The 19,573-nt window shown below is 41.9% G+C and overlaps 1 long non-coding RNA gene across 1 annotated transcript in view; it reads left to right on the forward strand.

Moving 5' to 3' along the window:
• The window catches only part of LOC132650632 (uncharacterized), a 144,817-nt gene extending 127,375 nt beyond the window's left edge, over nucleotides 1–17,442 (forward strand). Inside the window, exon 3 of the long non-coding RNA XR_009588878.1 lies at nucleotides 17,367–17,442. This is a non-coding gene — a long non-coding RNA (uncharacterized LOC132650632). The remainder of the gene's footprint in view (nucleotides 1–17,366) is intronic.
• Nucleotides 17,443–19,573: the final 2,131 nt, after the last annotated feature.

The following is a 19,573-nucleotide window of genomic DNA, read 5'->3' on the forward strand; positions in this document are numbered from 1 at the left end:
CATGAATCATAAAGTTTCCCTCCCTCCAAAAAGCACACTCACTACCTCTTTAAGTAATAATAATAATAAATGAAAAACTTAGTTTTCTCCAAGGGAGTTTCATTGGGGAAAGAAACCAGACTAGGTCCCATGAGCCACAACAGATGGTAACAGAAAAACTCAAGGGTATACTTGTAAGGTGTCAATTCTTTATATGCCTGTATATATATATATATATATATATATATATATATATATATATATATTGCTTTAAAATAATTTAGTGGGGGGTTGGACAGGACTGTGGTGAATGTTAAGTGTAAATTATGTCTTCTCGTTTCATGGTTTTATGGTATTTTCATGTGAACGAACATCTGTATCTCTACCCACATGTAGTCCTCATATTTTTTTCTTCACTCTTTTTACTAATAACAATAGACATGTCAATTATTTTAATGTTTTCTGGAAAACTGGAGCCTAACAATTTCCTCTTTATGTAATACAAAATGTGTGTCCGTGAGATAAAGCCCCTTCTCCAAACAAGTGATCTGCCCTGCCTTTTAGGGTCCTCTGGTTATGGTTTTGGCATAGCTCTGTGCATCTCTGTTATCATTGCTGTGGGTTCCAGTCATTTCATGGAGTACTAAACCTTGCCCAATTGTTGATGGCTATCCCAGAATTCTAAGCCATCTCTTAATTATCTGGTGCTGTTGCTGCTTCCTCTGCAGTGATGTGGCAACATTGGTATGTCCAGAGCCAAATAACGATTTGTGTTGGGCCATCTTTAGCCCTTATTGGCCATTGCTTACCAGCCTCTTTGGTGGACCTAGTGTACTAACACTGAGGAATACCTGTAAGCTTGTGCTAACTGTAACAGAAGCTTCTACCAGGCCCAGTGTTAAGAATTCCACCTGATGGCACTGGAGGCCCATACCTGAGTTTTCTATGTTCTGCCATAACCCACTTTTCTAAAGTCTAACTGAAGAGCATTTATGGCTATTCTGAAAGTAAATATCCTCCATAGGACTGCCTCTGTTGTGCCCAGTTTATGAGAACACAAAAGACCACCAGGAGATGAGCCACTGCAGAACACATGAGGATCTTTTTATTAAAAGCTATAGCTTGAGCCCACACCCTCACTGACTCAGCAGTTGAGAGTAGAGTTTCTCATGCTCAGGGCAGGTGGACTTGACTACTTTCTTTTAGTGAGTGCCGACTCTCCTAGTCAAACCAGGGCTGGTCTCAAGAAGGCAGACACATATACAGAAATTATAAATAATTTTTAAAGATTATAACAAACAGCCAGGTGTGGCATCATATGTCTGTGACCATCAGGGGGGCAAGCAGAGGCAGGTGTCAGTTCCAAGTCATCTAGGTTTGCAAAGGGAGTCCAGGACATACAAGGTCACATAGATAAACCCTGTCTCCAAAAACAAGGGCTTGCACCCCCTGCCAGCTCTTCACACTCACATGTGTGGACATGTCCTAAGTTACACAGTATGACTTCAACCGGGCTATAAGAATGTCCTGCCTCAAGCATGGTGGTACATACCTTTAATCCCAGCACTCGAGAGGCAGAGGCAGGAGGATCTCTGTGAGTTAGAGGCCAGCCGGGCCTACAGAGCAAGTCCAAGACAGCCAGGGCTACACAGAGAAACCCTGTCTAAAAAATCTATAATAATAATAATAATAATAACAATAATAACAATAACAATAATAATATTAAACCAAACATCAGAGCCACCCCTGCTGGCAGTTTGCAAGGTTCTTTTCACAAGGAAGGCACACAGTAGAGTTTATAGAAAAAAATGGTGATGGAAGAAAGATTTAAATCTCGATTTTATTTCAATTTTTAAATCTCAATTACAAGAAATTCTTAATGATTTGAAAACAAAAGAAGTCAAAGGTGGCAAGAGAAATGACAGAAGACCCATGGGGCAAGGGCTAGGGGGACACACAGGGTTCTATTTTTATTTTGTATAGAGGACATGTGAACACCTTCTACTGAAAAAGAATGGTGTGAAACACTTGAGGAAATATTCTGTTCGTAAGGTCACATTATCACAGTGCTTCTCAAAATGTGCTTTTCTAGTTGTGATTGCACATTTACTTTTTAAAAGACACATACGTGTGTGTGTGTGTTTGTGGAGGATAGAAGAGGATAGTGGATAGTGGATACCCTGGAGTTGGAATTCCAGTTGGTTAGGGGTTGCTTGACATGGCAGAGTGATACATTTTAATATTTTATTAAATGTGTGAGATACATTAAACACATCAAGTTTGGAATTCTTAAAAGGTGATAATCCCCACAAACAGATAAATGTACCATCTGCTTCAGTGTTCTCATTTTAGCAGCCCAAGCCTAGATCCCCAGCATTCACAAGGCTGAGAGAGTAGGATCACTAGTTCAAGGATTGACTTCCCACCTCTCCATGAAAAGGTTTAATTTACTCATCCATCCAGTTAGATCAGCTAAGGCAGCATATAGCCTCCTAGTGATTGTGAGTAAGAATCATCATCCTGAAAACACAATGATAAATTTCATTCACCACATTGTGACATAAGCCATTTAGATGAATGTGACAATATTCATTCAAACTTATCTATGACCATAGTAAAGAATCATTAAGACATTTGTTAAGCATCTTGGCTACCATCCATTTTGACACTTCACATTGTTTCCTTGAAAAACAATGCCTCCTTCTACATATGTTCATAACACATTCATTTATGTTTTAGAAAATTTAAGCAACATGAAGTAAAGAAAAATGGGACCAGGGCTAGAGAGGTAGCTCAGATGTTAAGAGCACTGGCTCTTGTAAAGGTCCTGAGTTCAATTCCCAGCAACCACATAGTGGCTCACAACCTTCTATAGTGAGATCTCATGCCCTCGTATGGCTTGCAGCAGTACATGCAAGGAGAACACTGTATAATAAATAAATAAATAAATAAATAAATAAATAAATAAATAAATCGGAGGAAAGAAAGGAAGTAAGGAAAGAAGAAATGGAGGGAGGGAGAAAGAAAGAAATAAAGAAAGATAGAATGAAAAAGAAAGGAACCTGAACAATTTAATACCACAAATTCCTTCTTAAAAATGTTCTTGGATGAGGCTGGAGAGGTGGTTCAGAAGTTAAGAGCACTACTCACTATTCTTCCAAGGGCCATGGGTTCAATTCCCAGCAACCACATGGTGGCTCACAACCATCTATACTGAGATCTAGTGTGCAGGTAGAATGTTGTATAAATAATAAATCAATTTTTAAAAAGTTTTGGAAACGTGATCCTCCTGCCTCTGCCTCCTGAGTGCTTACCCTGCAGGTGTGTTCCCCACACCTACCCTTACCAGGCCACAGAAGAATACAATGCAGCCACTCCGGATAGGTACTTATAGACAAGGATCAGAGGTAAGGGGAGGAGGACCACCCTTATCAGTGGACTGGGGGAGGGGTACTACTAAGGGATAGGGAGGGAGAGTGAGATTTTGAGGTGAGGTGGGTGAGAGCTACAGGGGGGGATACAAAGTGAATAAACTGTAATTAATAAAAATAAAAATAAATTTAAAAAATTCAAAAATTATGTAGCCTTGTAAGAGACATGCTAATTAACAGACATAAAGAGGGGGAGACAAGGAAAAAGATCAACTGTGCTTAGCCCACCTCAGAGAAATTCTATGAACAGTTCCTAAGTATAAAACAATGGGGAAGCTGGGTGTATTTTGTCATGCCTTTAATTCAAACAACCCTCAGGAAGCAGAGGCAGGTATATCTCATAGAGCTGGACAGGAGCCTAGGTTATGCAATGAGTTCTGGAATAGTCAGGGGCACATAATACTCTACAAAAATTAATCAAACAAACAATAGATAAAAGAACTGACAGATCTTTGCTCAAGTTTCTGCAAAGAGTATTTATTCCCTCTAGTTATGTACACATTTTCTAGAAACCTGAAGTCCTTCACTGTAAATTGTAACATTAATTTGATCTTCCTAAAATGAAATCTGTGTTTAAACAGTTACCAAAAAAAAAAAAAAAAAAAAGATGAAAGCATCAGCAATGTAAATGTTGGTCAAAAATAGGCAATATAAGGCATGAAAGTTGGTTCACCAGTGAAGAGGTTTATGTGGGAATCAGGAACCACAGGGAATTGGAGTGAGTGGCAAAAGAGCCCCACACGGAATCCTGGGAATCAAACTCCAGAGACAAGACTAAAAGGGGCAAATCTAACTTCATTATCCATTGTAACAGCCTGTAAATGACTGAAAGCCCAATCAGAACATCCCATGCTATCCTCAAGTACCAGAAACAATCAATTTGTTTGGTACAACTATAAGGAAATATAGTAGTTGAGTGGGGAGGCAAGGTCACCTTAGGAGATTCATAAAGAAGGGGGAAGCAGTCATCGCCCTTGGCTACCATCCATTTTGATACTTCACTAGTGTGGCAGCAGTCCCTATTAGATCAACACTATGTGCAGTGGATCAGGACCTTTCAATGAGTCATAGGATTCACTGAAGCTTCACTTGCCATTCCTTATGGGCTTCTGAAAGCCTTACCTTGACATACATAGAAGTATACACCTACCTTTACTCTAAATTCAGAGTTCAGGAGTTCTGGGGCCATCTTCTGACTACTATGAGGACCAGACACACATGAGAAAAATAATAGTATTCATTAAAAAAATTAAGACAAGCACTAAAAAGGAAAGAAAAGTACCACACAGTTGAAATAATATGACTCAGAAGGTTCAAGTATTATTAATATCCTGATGAAAATCAACACAAGAGTATATGCTTGACATGTACAAAACCTACACTCCAGGCCTATCAGATAATAATATAAAAACAAAACAAAATTGCCTGAATGTGAGCCACAACCGCCATAAGATTAACTCTAAATGGATTTTACACCTGAATGTTAAATGCTAAGGGCAGAACTTGGTGAAGATTTTAGAAAAATTAGTGCTCTCTGGGTTTGGCATCTTAAGAAAGATGCATCTGCACACAAGCCCCTGCTCCAAAAGTTGGCCAAATGTATCCTCATAGTGAAGTTATTCAGAGGCCACCCTGGGTCAAAGAAATGACTAGGACCATAAGAGACCTAAGAGGTAGCTGAATATGGTCGCTGCTTACCACCCAATTTCAGCGAGAATCCACCACACCAGCTCCAGGAGTTCAGCTTCTTGCTCTTCCATGTGGTGGGCAGTGAACCTGAGCTCACCCTGTTGAAACTTTAGATCTTGCCAGATCTCCCCTCACAGCACCCTGTGGTGCTCAGAGGTGCTGCAACAAGCTCAGAAAAGGCAGAACCTTCAGCTTGGGGCCTGGAAGAACATACCTACTCTTATGCCTGCAGGCCCTAAATGGACAGTGTGTCTTGAGTGACATGAGCCCCTCAGGGTTAGTGTGTGGTGAAGGAGAAAAGCATAACTATCAATCCTAGGCTTCCAGTTCAGGGCCATGCCTTTTCCAGATGTGCACACATTTTCATTTCAGTAGCCCTTGTGCCTGTCCTCCCATAGTTTACTCATCTGTCTTCTCATCCAGCCTCAGGCAGGACCCTCCACTCCCGATAGCTGTGTTTAGCAGCCTGCTCCTCCCATTTGTGGGCAATGACCCTCCACTCACCATTTTTAGACTTCAGAATTTGATCTAGCTTCCCTCACAACATCCAGCAGCAGCTCTTACATCTCATCACACATGGACATTCTGCTCAGAAATAGAGTATTACCTAGAGCTGGGCACCCAAAAAGACCTGCCTTCTCTTCTGCTAGATGCCCTGATTGGCCAGTGAGTCATGAGTGACATGAGCCTCTCTCTTAAGAATAGAGTGTGCTGAAGGACACAGCATAATACTACTGGGCCAAGGTTTCCAGATGAGTGCTGGGTCTTTTCCACACCCGCACAGATTTGCATTTCAGTAGCACTTGAGTCTGTCCTCCATCTGTCTTCCCAACTATTCCCAGGCAGGAACCACCACTCCATCTAGCTCTGATCAGCAGCCTTCTCATCCTATTTATGGGCAGTGACCCTCTACTCACCATGTCTGGAATTTGGAACTTGCTTGAGGTTATACCCTCAGAACACCTAGCAGCAGCACTCAGAACACCTCACATGGAATCATTCGAGCCTGATCAGCTACAAAGCAGACTCTAGCATGACTCTCCAAATAACCTGTCTCCTAGCATGACAGACAACTCTCACAAATGGACCAGTCCTTTGGATAAAACCCATATTTTTGGCCTGCCTGCTCACATGGGAAGCTGTCTTGGGACTTGAAAGCCTAGGAACAAGATAGATCTAAGGAGAGACGGTATCCCAATGAAAAGGCATCCTGGAATATAGGAGCCCATAAACCACACAGCTCTGAGGTGGGACAATGTACTTATAGAATGGAATCTTGAGACAGGAGAACCAAAGAACCACACAACTCTGAGAGGAGGCCTCTTCAGCAGAGGTGTTGCAGCTCCCATGGGAGGGTATCCCCAGTTGAACTTAGGAAGGACATCAGGAACCTTGGCCCTACTCCTACTTCACCTCTCCTTTGCTGTGCTTATTGGCTCCTTCCAAGTAGAGTCAGAACTGGCAGTAAATCTCATAAAAGGGGTTTATATTGGAGAATCCAGCCAGTGGAGGAAGAAATCCAGGAGTGGCTGTCTCTGCTCCCTGGAGAAGGCAGCAGAGAAGTGAGAAGGCAGAGCCTTTTAATGTGATTTGTTATGCGGTGGAGCTTTGTAGGGCAGAGATTTTCAGAGTGAGGATTGGGAAGATTTCAAATTCTGCACTTAGGGGAGTTCAGGATTTCCTGGTTATCCTGTTCAGAGTTTGGTCTGAACTCCAATTCATGGATAATGTGTGGGGGGGGGGTAGCTCAGGAATTGGTGAGTTTTCCTGCTCAGATATTAGTGAAGTGTTGTTTAGGGTTTTCACCTAAACTTATCATAATATAGGGTAGGTCCTACATACTTGCTCAAGCTGGCCTTAGTGACAGTTACAGAGGCAGAAAATGCCATTGTAATAGTTACAGCAGTTGTGGGTGAGGGACCTATTCACTTCTGCCTCAAGGCATTTACACAGACTTCATTTCTGAGCTAAGCAAAACAATTTTCCTCAAATAAATTGTGAACTTATCCTGAAAGGGCAGAGAGCTGATCAAGTTCACCATGCCAGACCAACTAAAGCTCCCTGAATCAGGGTAATGGTTAGTTTATACATTGTTGCCACAGATATGGTGCTGGAGCTCACAAACTATCTTCATATAGATAAATCAGTCAGCAGCAGCCCCACCTGTGGCTTCAGGAACTGTACCGTCTCCTCCTTTTATGGGCTATGTACATTATTTCATATCAGTGTTCAGAGTTACACACTTAATGTAGTTTGCTAAATAAATGATTATGTAGAATAATATCTTTTACCCATTTGTATTACTGTAAACAACACCACTAAAACAATGTCTTAAATAAAGATAACAATTTGCAGCACAAATTCAATACAATCCAAAGAAAATTTCTAGAAATGTATAAGAGGAAAGATGATTCCAAAGCTATTTGTCATTACAAAACCTCAGAATTCTCAATAGGACTATGAAGAAATCGTACACACATTGGGACAATGTGACTTCTGTACTCAATACAAAGCTGTAACCATCATGACTGTGTACAGTATTTCTGAAAGAATGAATGGGTGACAAGAAAAAGCCCAAAATATAAGCCTAAAAATATATTCAAGTTTTAATCCAAAGACCTAAGGAAGGTCTATGAAGACAAGTGTGAATTTGACCCAAGTTGCATTCATTCTATGTGTAAAACAAAATAATGCAGAGTTTACAACTCCTACAAAAACAACTCGAAGTGACCCCTAAATTAATGTATTTTTAACCCTTTACCTACTACTGATCTCTATTCCAAACTGATGTCTTGCCCCTGTGACAAAACTATGCTTTTCTCCAGAAGAAAACTGCAACTTTATGGCACATGAGGCTTTACTTATGGCAATGATTCTGTAATGGTTCATTAAACAGCTTGTTAGATGCCTCTCCTTTGAGATGGAGATTGGCCAATTTTTGGCATAAATCAGGGATGTCTCCTTGGTTAGAGCTGGAGACAAATTTTTTTGACAATCCTCTTGAGGAAATATGTTTCCTAGCATCCTAATCTCTAACAGGCCTGTTTGGCATACTACTTATCTATCCAGTGTTTTAAAACAGCCCTTCGCTGTCACTTGGTGTGACTTCCTTTCTCCAAAGCACTGGCAAATCCTTTACATCAACAATTCTGTTTATGCCACAGCTTTCAAATGAAGTGCTACTCAACACATATGTTATTCACAATTACAACCTCAACACAATTAACTCTAAGTGAATCTTACACCTACATGTCAAATGCCAAGGGCAGAACTTTTAGAAGATACTAAGGAAAGGAGGCCTCTCTGAGTTTGCATCCTGAAAAGGACATTTCTATATTCATTCTGCTGCTGCAAATGCCTTTTGAAATGCAGCCCCATTGTGTGTAAAGAGGCAGCCTCCAGAGCCCAGGCTTCTCTAAGCAACTCTTATATTTCACTTCCCTATTTTGCAAGAAAGGTTAAAACAACTTCACATTCCCAAGTTTCAAGAGCAGTCTACCATTTTGCTCTTTGAAACATTTTCCTAAGTATCTGTTAACTGGTTGAACAGTTACCTTAATGGAGGTGCCTAAATTGTAAAAAATATATCACCTTCAAAGCCCTCACTATGGACTCACTTCTTTGTTCCCTTATCACCTTGAACTCTGGACCAAATGTCTAGATGGATAAATCAAGGACCTTGGATTCCAGACCTAATGTCTTGGAAAATAGTTGAAGGCCTTGAGCCCAGGTGTCCTGGATCAGTACAGCCTCCAACAGAAACTCCTTTACTTAACCCACACCCACAATTAGCTGCCAGAGGACCCAGGTTCGAGTCTCCCCGCCCCATCCCACAGCACCTCATGGAAGCAGTAGCTCCTGAGGCACCCAAGGGCAGGGACCAAAACTGCCTGAGGTGAGCGAAACTTTCAGAATCCTAGGGAGGGAGGGAGGGATCCCTGGGTGCCTGGGTACCCAGGTCTCTGGGTCCCAGTTTCCAAGATCTTCTCAGGCCCTGGTTATCTAGGGATTTCCCTGCCCAAGGCTGTTTCAGCCTCCTCGGAGGAAGGATTGGAAAGAGCAGCTTGTTCTTAAGCAGCTGCAGCTGCACCTAAACCCCTGTTGGGGTTTCCGTGCCTGGACCTTAGTTAGATATTGTACAGAAACTTATTACACGTATGCTGAGAAAACAGGAGTGCTGCTGTTGTGAATGTGTAAAAATCTGCATAACCCTGGACTCTGGACACACACAATGGTCTGGGGCCTGGGGCGAGGTCCTTGCACTGGGCAGGCCCCTACTCCCTGCCCTGTTGGGCTTTCTTTCTGAGCTCTCTCCCCTTGGCTTGCCTCGCCCAGCCAGGACTCTCCCCCAACCACAGGGCAAAGAATGGCCCCGCCCACAGTGGGCGTGGCCTCCCCACCACAGCCTTGGCCCCCTTAGGGCACCTGGACCCCAGCCTACAGATGGCTTCACTCACAGTGGGCGTGTCGTCGTGGCCTCCCCTCCCCACCCCTGCATTCCCCCAGTCCTGCAATCTCATGCCTCCTTTCTAGGAACCCAGAATCCAAGCAAGCACCAGGGTTGGTCACTACTTCTTGTCATTGTTTTTCGTGGGTTTGTGTCTTTGAGAGGGGATCTCTTTGTGTAGCCCCGCCTGTCCCAGTGTTGTGTCAGATTCTCGAGACCCTCTCCTCCCTTTCTCCTCCCCCCTTTCCATCCAGAAGACCACCTGGAGTCGAGTCCTTGGTGAAACCCAGGAGGACGTTTTCATGGAGAGCAGTCACTGGGGCTCACCTACCCTGCCTCCAAGACAGTGGATCCTCCTGGCTCCCAGAAGGGGTGAGTGGGGATATTCCAGCTTGGCGCGAAGGTCTGTAGGTGGAAACAAGAAAGCAGATGATGTCACCTTCTGAACTGACTGGCTGTGGGAAGGAAGCCCCCCCCCCCGAATCCTGAATGGTCTGGCTTCCCCTATTTCACTGTACTAGGGGAGGAGAAGGCCATCCATTGCCTGCAGTGAGCTAGACTACAGAATTCTGGCAGCCCTAGGTTCCCTGTCCTCATACAGCAGCACATCAAAGTTCAGGCTGCGACCAGAGGCCCTAGTCACCGTCACCAGGGCACACACACCGGGGCACATGCAAGTCTCCCCCCTTTGTCCCCCACCCCCGGGAGGGACACTCCTGCTCAGAGGTTGTGGCAGGAGCCTCGGAACCCTGATGGGAAGGAAATGGCAATGGAAACCCCTATTCATTTTTCCTACCCCTTCTCCCCACCCCTCCTTACTACCCTTCCCCTCTTCCCACCCCACCCTTCCTTCCCACCCTCCTCCCCACCCAGCTCTCCTCCTCATCCACTTCTCCTCCCCACTCCACTCCCAACCCTGCAAACCCAGGGACCAAGAATTCAATTAAGCACAGGGCTTTGCCATTACTTCTTTGTTATTGTTTTTAATTTATTTTTCTGAGGCAGGCTCTCTCTCCACTTAGCCCTGGCTGTCCTGGACTTGCTCTGTAGAGCAGGCTGGCCTCCAACTCACAGAGATCCTCCTGTCTCCAACGCTCAGAGTGCTGGGGTCACAGGCATGCCACATTCATCCCTGATGCCCCAGTCTCTACTTTGAAGAAGTTGATTTCTATCAGGCAGGATTGTACTTTTTCTCTCCTCTCTCCTGTGTGTCCATCATCTGCCACACCTGCTGCCTGCCTTCCTTTCTCCAGGGGCAAGCACGAAGCCCTCCGTGCCTCTCTCCCTCCTTCTCTGATGGACTCATCTGGCCCCAGGCAGCAGAGCACAGGCAGATGGGAGCTGAGGGTGCCTCTTGGGGAATGGACTCCATACTTCCTCCTGATCCATCACCTGTGATCTGACACCTGTGAAGAAGAACACCAGTACTAGGGATATAAGTAAATTTGGGGACTCTGAGGATGTAGCTCAATGTTAGGAAGCATGCTAAGAATGTATAAGAGAAAAGATTTCATCCTCAATGCTGAAAAAAAGGGCCTTGTTTTGATTTGCTTTTCCTTTTCAGACAGGAACTCATTTATCAGAGGATAGTAAAAAACTCACTAGCAGAGGATATTCTTAAACTTCTGATTCTCCCACGTGTATCTCCTAAGTGCTTTGATTACAGGTAATGCCATCATGTCAAATTTTATGTGGTGCTGGGCTTCATCCCACTAGGAAAGCACTGTACCAACTGAGCCACAACAGAACAACAAATTTTTCCTGTGATTTCACAGAAAAAAAATCTCATTGCATTTTCTAAAATTTCTCTTTAATTAGCAATAGTCTTGGCACCCTTCCTCCTGTGGGACAGATTGTTCACAATGCTACAGTTTGAATAATGGGCTGTGCAGCTATCCACCTTGATTCCAGGAGGAAGAGAAGTGTGAGTGCTGGAAGACAGAGGGTAAGCTAGTGGAAGACAGGCACAAATGATGATGAAGCTCAAATCTCTGCAGATCTGGAGAAGGTCTGGCTCTGAAATGGAAGCCTGGTGTGGGAATCGCTAAGACTTTTTCCTTCGGTATATGCTAACCCTAAGGGAGGTGCTAATGTCACTCGAGACTCGCTGGCCAATCAGGACCCTGAAGCTGTCCCTTCAGTGAGAGGAAGAGGCGGGTTCTTCTGGGTACCGTGCTGCATGGTCGCTCTGTAGCTGAGCAGGCTTGAATAGTCGTCGTGCTGTGGTCTGAGTGCAGCTGCCGTGTGCTGAGAGGGGATTTCAGGGGAGTTTCAAAAGTCGCAACATGGTGAGTGTGTGTCCGCTGCCCCAACCTGGTGGAGTAGGAGGCTGAACAGCAGGACCTGCATTTCAGTTCCTTCCGGGGGCTGGGTAGGAACCAGCAGCCAGAAGCAGCCAGAGAGAGATCCCTTGCCCTAGCCATGAACGCAGAAGGGCATCTGAATATCTTAACTGTATTGGGATTGGGGTAGAAGCTGAGAAAACTTACTACTGGAACAGAAGGTTAAAATGAAAGCTTTATTTTCTGAGCTCAGGGAGGTGGCCCATTCAGGATCTGAACAGTGCCCCAGGGTAAGCTTTATTGTATATTTAAAGGGTTAAATCCACAAGGAGAGGGCCCCTTGAAAAGAGTCGGGGTCATCCAATCAAATTTTCACATTGGGTTAAGCAAGGGAGTTTCTGTTGGAGGCTCTGTTGATCCAGGACACCTGGGCTCAAGGCCTTTAAATGTTTTCCAAGACATTCGATCTGGAATCAAAGGCCTCTAATTTGTGTCCCTTGACTTTAGTTCCGGAGCTCAAGGTGATAAGGGAACAAAGAATTGTGTCCTCTGTCTGTTAGTAAGTGAGGGCTTTGTAAGAGACATAGTGTTCACAATTAAGGCACCTTGGTTAAGGTAACAGCAAGTTTAACCAGTTAACTGATAATTAGGAAAATGTTTCAATGTGTTCAGTAGAAAACGTCGCTGCAACCTTGGGACTGTAAAGTTAGATTTATCTTGCCAGTAAAATGGAAGAGCTGACTGGGGAAGGTTGGGCTCCTGAGGCCACCTCTTACACTATGTGTATGCATGTTTTGTGGAAGTTGTAAATGTACTGAGTAGCACTTCAGTGTAAAGCTGTGATGTTATTGTATAGAACTGTTGATGTAAGGGATTTATCAGTGCTTAGGTGACAGGACGTCACACCAAGTAGAATTTAGCTTAGGGCTGTTTTAAAACACCCCATAGATGAGTAGCATGCCAACCCCACCTGTTAGAGATTAAGATGCTAGGAAACATGTTTGCTCAAGGGGATAGTCAACAAATTTGTCTCCAGCCATAACCAAGGAGACAGCCTTGATTCATAGCAACCTTTGGCTCATTTCCATGTCAAAGAAGAAGCATCTAACAAGCTGCTTAATTGACATTGCAGACTCACAGCCATGACTAAAGCCTGGTGGGCCATAAAGATGCACTTCTTGAAAAAGCATAGATCTGTCACATGGGCGAAAACCAATTGAACAGGGAAAACTCTGTTGTGTTAAGGGCTACCTTGATCAAACAAAGCTTTCCCTGAGGTCCTCATGTATGGAGAATGACCTAACTTCTCACAGTCTTCAAATATGTTTGAAAGAGCCAGTACAACCTGTGGCCTAGGCCTTGGGAGATTTCCCCAAAATTCTGCGGTATTTAAAATAAATCAGTGTTCCTTTTTTAAAACCAGGAATAGGGTAAGCTGTGGGACCAGGGCATTTGAGGAGGGTTTGCTTTAAGATTCTGAGAACCCAACTGTTTCCAACACATGGAGATATACTCATCAGTTCCAAAGTCAATTATTGATTTCTATTAAATTTGTTGTCTCTAAGTGTGTCACTGCTCTAATCTCTCATGTGTTGTTCTTCCCTGATGTTTCCCTGTCATTGGGAATGTCTTTCCATTTTTCTCAAGTGCTGTTGATTATTTTTTTCTATATAGAGCAATGTCTCCTATAGCCCAGGCTTGCCTCATGCCATGTTATCAAGAATTGCTTTGAACACCCTATCCCACCTCTGCTGCACAGTGCTGGGGAAACAGTCCTAAAACTCCTTCCACACTGGGCCTTGACCAGTCAGTGAAGAAGAGAAACAGGCCAGTAAATGAGTGTCCTCCAGTCTTTCTGGCTCTTATTCCGCTTACAAATGAAGAAGGGCTTTTGCAAGAATTGAGCTCTGTGCCTTATTCTGCCTCCTGAATTCTGGGATTAAAGATTTATTTATTTGTTTGTTTATTTTTTGTTTGTCTTAGTTACAAACTTTTTGTTTTAGATGTGTTTGTCATCTAAAGAGGTCAAAATAATTCTTGGTGTCCTGTGGAGGTGGATCAGCTGCTGTGAGCTACCCTAAGTGGCTACTATGAATCAAACTTAGCTTTATTTTTGAAATAGCAGGAAGTGTTCTTATCCATTCCTTTAGCCCTCTCCTTTTTTTTTTTTTTTTTTTTACTTTTAATTGATATAATTAACTTTGGGGAATTTGAGCATGTAGCTCAATGGTAGAAAGCATGTTCAGCATGAATGAAACCAAAGATTTCATTCTCAATGCTGTAAAAAAAAAAGCTTGTGTAGTTTTGCTTTTCCTTTTCAGACAGGACATCATGGAGCAGATTATGGTCATAAACACACTAGCCAAGGATGTGCTTGAACTTCCTATTCTCCCACGTATACCTCCTAAGTGCGTTGATTACAGGCAATGCCACCATGTCAAGATTTATGTGGTGTTGGGCTTGAACCCACAGCTTCATGAATGCTAGGCAAGCACTGTACCAACTGAGCATCATCCCTTCCTTTTTTTTTTCATTGCATTTTCTAAAATCCCTCTTTAATGCTTAGTATGCTTTGCATCCTGCCACCTATGAGACATCCTGTTCACTCTGCTGCAGGTTGAATAATCGCCTGTGCATCTATCCACCTTGATTCCAGGAGAAAGAGGGACAGTGCCTACTGCATGCTGGAAGACAGAGGGTAGGCTAGGAGAGGAAAGGTACAAATTATACTGAAATACAAATCTCTGCATATCTGGAAAATGTCTGGTCCTGAAATGTAAGCCTGGGCTAGAAATCACTGTACCTTTTTCATTCAATTCACTCTAACCCAAAGGGAGGTACTCATGTCACTCAAGACTCACTGGCCAATCAGGATCTTCAGGCCATCCCTATAGTCAGAGGAAGGGGCAGGTTCTTCCGGGTGCCACCCTGCTTGCTCACAGTTTAGCAGAGCAGGCTTGAGTGGTTAATGTGAGTGCAGCTGCTGTGTGCTGTGAAGGGATTTCAGCTGGCTTCCAAAGTCACAACATGGTGAGTGTGTGTCCCCAACCTGATGGAGCCAGAGGCTGAACAGCAAGACCTGCTTGTAGAGTCCTTCCTGGGGCTGTGAGGGAACCGTCATCGAGAAGCAGCCACGAGAGAGATCCCTTGTACTAGCCATGAACTCAGTGGAGGCATCTGAATATCTTCACTATATTTGGGTTCACGGTGAAGGTCGAAAAAACTCACATCGGGAACAGAAGGTTAAAATGAAAGCTTTCTTTTCTAAGCTCAGAGAGGCAGCCAGTTCTGAATCTGAACGGTCCTGGAAGGTAAACTTTATTGTATATTTAAAGGATTACATCCACAAGTTGAGGGGCCCTTGGTGAGTGTTGGGGTCATCCAATTAAATTTTAACATTATGGGTTAAGCAAAGGCGTTTCTGTCAGAGGCTGCACTAATCCAGAACACCTGAGCTCTAGACCTTTAACTGTTTTTCAAGGCATTCGGTCTGAAATCCATTGCCTTAATTTATCCCCGTAGATATTTGGTCTAGAGCTCAAGTTGATCAGGGAAAAATGAAGGTGGTCATCTGTCCATAGTAAGTGAGCTCTTTGCAGGTGATATAGTTTTATATTTTAGGTGCCTCAGTTAAGGTAACAGCAAGTTTAATGAGTTAACAGATACTTAGGAAAATGTTACAAGGGCCGGGTGGAAGATAGCTCTGTAAGTAAGGTTGGGAATGTGAAGTTAGTTTATCCTTGCTACCAAAATGGGGAAGAAGGCTGGGCTCTGGAGGCTGCCTCCTTACACACTATGGGGCTGCATATTCACAGCATTTGCAGCAGGGACTTCAACATAGAAATGTCCTTGGTAGGACACAAACTTGGAGAGGCCTAGTTTCCTTAGTATCCTCTCAATGTTTTGCTCTTGGCATTTGACATGTAGGTGTAAGATTCATTTGGACTTAATCTTGTGGATGTTGAAAATACATATGTGTTCATAGCACTTCATTAGAAAGCTCTGTTGTAAACAGGTAGCATTTTTGATGTAAAGGATTTACCAGTGTATAGGCGACAGTAAGTCATACACCATGTTGACTTTAGCTAAGGACTGCTTTAAAACATCCCATAGCTTACATTCCCACCAGCAATGGAGGCAGGTTCTCATTTCTGCACATCTTCTCCAGTGTGTGTTGTCACTTGAGTTTTTGATCTTAGCAATTCTAATGAGTGTAAGGTGAAATCTCAGGACTGTTTTGATTTGCATTTCTCTGATGACTAAGGATGTTGAACATTTCTTTTTTTAATTTTTTTATTTAACTTTTATTAATTACACTTTATTCATTTTGAGAGCATTTCTTATGTGTTTCTCTGCCATTCAGTGTTCCTGTATTGAGAATTCTCTGTTAGCTCTGTACACCATTTTTTTTAATTGGATTACTTGGTTTGTTGGTGTTTAACTTCTTAGGTTCTTCATATATTCTTAATATTAGCTCTCTGAATTTTTAAATTTGGCAGAGTATATTCTGTTTCTCAGGATGTTATATGTTTACCACATCTGGGTCTTCAGAGATATTGCATTCCAGGTGCATGACATTCTTACTACCTATCTGTTTTGAAGTTTTTCAATGAATGAATATGAGTATTTTACCTGTATGCATGAATATGCCACCTCTTGTGTGCCTCACAGTAGTTAGAGGTAGTCCTCAGGTTATTCATGAGATGACCTCAGAGCTTCTGAAGTTGTAATAGTGGATAGTTGTGAGCCCCATGTAAATACTGGCAACTGTGTTCAATTATTTTCCAGATCAGCAGGAACTCTTCACTGCTGACGCATTTGATCTGCCTTATGTTGCTTATGTATGATCAACACCTGAATTGCTAATATTTAATTTGTCCATTTATAACTGTTTAAACCTGCATATACTTTTAGTAAGATCTTATTAATATTATCGTTTAAACTGGGACCCTTCAGGTTTTTAGAAGGTCAATACAGAGCTTAGGTGAATTTATACTTCTCTGAAGGGAAATGAGGAAAATCCCCTGAGTCCTTCGATTCATTTATGTATATTAGAGTGATTATTGCAGTGGATTTGGAGCCTTAATATGTACGTATGCCTGTCCTAGGACAAATACCATAAACCAGGATGGAATCCAGTTCAATGAGATACACCTGTTTTTGCCTCAAAGTGCTAGGATTAAATGCATGAGACAACACTCACAGCTTGCGCATCAGTTTTTGTAGTCAGTAATTCTTCATACAAGTTCTCGGATGTGTGCTCAGTACTTTTCTTCTGTTGGTTGCTTCTCTCTTTTTCTGTCTGTGAATTGGCATTTCTCTTGCCAGGCCATATCCTATGCAAAAGCTGAAGAAAATACAGAGGTGAACCTTATTAATTTTCATTCTAAAATGACTTAGTGATTTCATTAATACTTCTGTGTCAGGAAATAACTTGAGGAAGCACGAGACTTTTGTGAATATATTTTCCATGATATATACAGTTACAGTGATGCCACTATCATGGTTTCTGTTGTACACATGTATGGAATATTTTAGGATGCATTGACCTATGATGATGTGCATGTGAACTTCACTCGGGAAGAGTGGGCTTTGCTGGATCCTTCCCAGAAGAGTCTCTACAAAGATGTGATGCTAGAGACATACTGGAACCTGTTTGCTATAGGTAAGACTACTAATTTACTTCACTTTCTAAAACAATGGGGCAACTGTTGTTGTTTTTGAGGTAATTCTGTAATTTTAACTGTAATGAAGGAAGAATAAGCTGATTAACTCAGGCATCATTCTGCAGTTCACAGAGGATAGTAACTTTATATTTTGGGATTTCTTATAATAGATCAAACATTTTCTGTTATACATTTTAGGTTACAATTGGGAACACCATAATATTGAAGAACCTCGTCAAAGTTCTGGAGGACTTGAAAGGTAATCTTCATGTGCAAATTGACGCAAATATGTATTTTCACAGTGCCTCTGAAGAAATGTTAATGTGTCCCAGAAGTTTTAAAGAAAAGCAACAGTGTAAAAAACACTACTTTAAGTATATTGATGATTATTAAGTTCTCACAAGTCCAAATACCTCAGTGTCAGGTACATGAATTGTGTTTGCAAGGCATTCCTCTAAGAAAGCAGAAAAGGGAACAATGGATTAACAGATATCAGCCATTAGAATCATAGGTACATCAGAGCTATGCTGTAGAACTCCAAATCTATTATCTCATGCCACTCAGACATTGCAAAATGAATATGCATTGAATAGGTGATAAGTTATGTCCAGTAATCTTCTAATAAGCAAATAGTCCACAGTAAAGCTGGTGATACTCATTCATGTACTTGCTAGTAAGAGGGGCAGTTTGTAAGAGTGAAGAATGTTGTTGTGGAGAAACCTTAATCCCTAAAGCACATGTCCATGAGTAACAGAATGTCAAACTGTGAATGTGGTAATCTTTCACCTAGTATTTTTCTTTTGATAGGTATATCATTTGTCAGAATAATTGCAACCTACATGGGCATAAGGATACTGAATGAAGCAACATATATCTCTCTTTGAATAAAGTTGAAAAATATGTAGTATTCTCCACTTTGAGTGCAATTTCTGACTGTGATACAAGATTAGTTACTTCATTATTAATTAATAATTAGTTAATAATGGTTAAATTACTATTAAATAGTAAAAAATCACTGTTCAACTTGTAGGCGTGGGGTTCTTGTAGGTCACCAACATGACCTGCTTGTAGAGACTTTTCTTAGTGCAAATCTGGCAAAGTGTACTCTTTCCAAGTGAAGTTCACATTTGCAACATCATAGGTCAGTACATTCTAAAATATCCAATACATCTATACAATAAAAAAATGCATAATGAGAATACTGTGAATCTATATTTCATTTTAGTTGAATAATGAATTGTTAATAAGTTAATTGTAAACTGGTATCACATTCACAAAATCTGTTCTAACTGGGGGATTACTAATATGTTAAACTAACATAATTAATTACCTTTCCGACTTCATTGGGCTTACATCCACAATCTTACACTGTGGAAAATCCCTGGAAGTACTATGAATGTGGAATTTCTTCTGTTTGTCCTGGTTCACTTTACTAATGTAATATGAAAAATATAGAAAACAATCTGGTAATGCAATCAGTATCATATAGCACTGAGTTCTTCCAGATAAAGATATGTAAAATCCTCAAAGTATGCTATAATGTGAGCCATGTAATTAATGTTCTCACCATGACAAGTAGCTTCAAAGAAACAAAACATTCCATAATGAAGGGGAAAATGATGAATGTAAACAAAGTGATAAAACCATAATATTTGATTTTTCTTTACAATTAGACCAAATTATAAAATTAACTCATACAGATAAGAACATTTATCACTTTATTAACTATGGAAAAGCTTACACATGTACCAGTTGTCTTTGCAGGCATGAAAGAACACATACTAGAGAGAAACTGGCCCAGGCCAGTATATATAGTCTTCCCTGTAGCTCCAGAAATTCAGAGCCATGGAACCAGCATTTGTTTGCTAAGGTATTTACTACTTTGTGTTTTCTAATGTTCTGTTTCCAAGGCAGCTTAGGGTCAGATTCCTGTTAGTCATTAATAAATGGAACTCTCCTGAGAGAGACTGTAGTTAGGGCTAGTTGAAATGAATCTTTTTGGTCCTGCATATAAGTGGTTGTGGCTTTATTCTGAGCCAGCCTCCTCAGGGGCAAAAGCCACTGTATTCTGAAGTTAGA

This window comes from Meriones unguiculatus, assembly GCF_030254825.1.
Source record: "Meriones unguiculatus strain TT.TT164.6M chromosome 13 unlocalized genomic scaffold, Bangor_MerUng_6.1 Chr13_unordered_Scaffold_28, whole genome shotgun sequence".
Lineage (NCBI taxonomy): Eukaryota > Metazoa > Chordata > Mammalia > Rodentia > Muridae > Meriones > Meriones unguiculatus.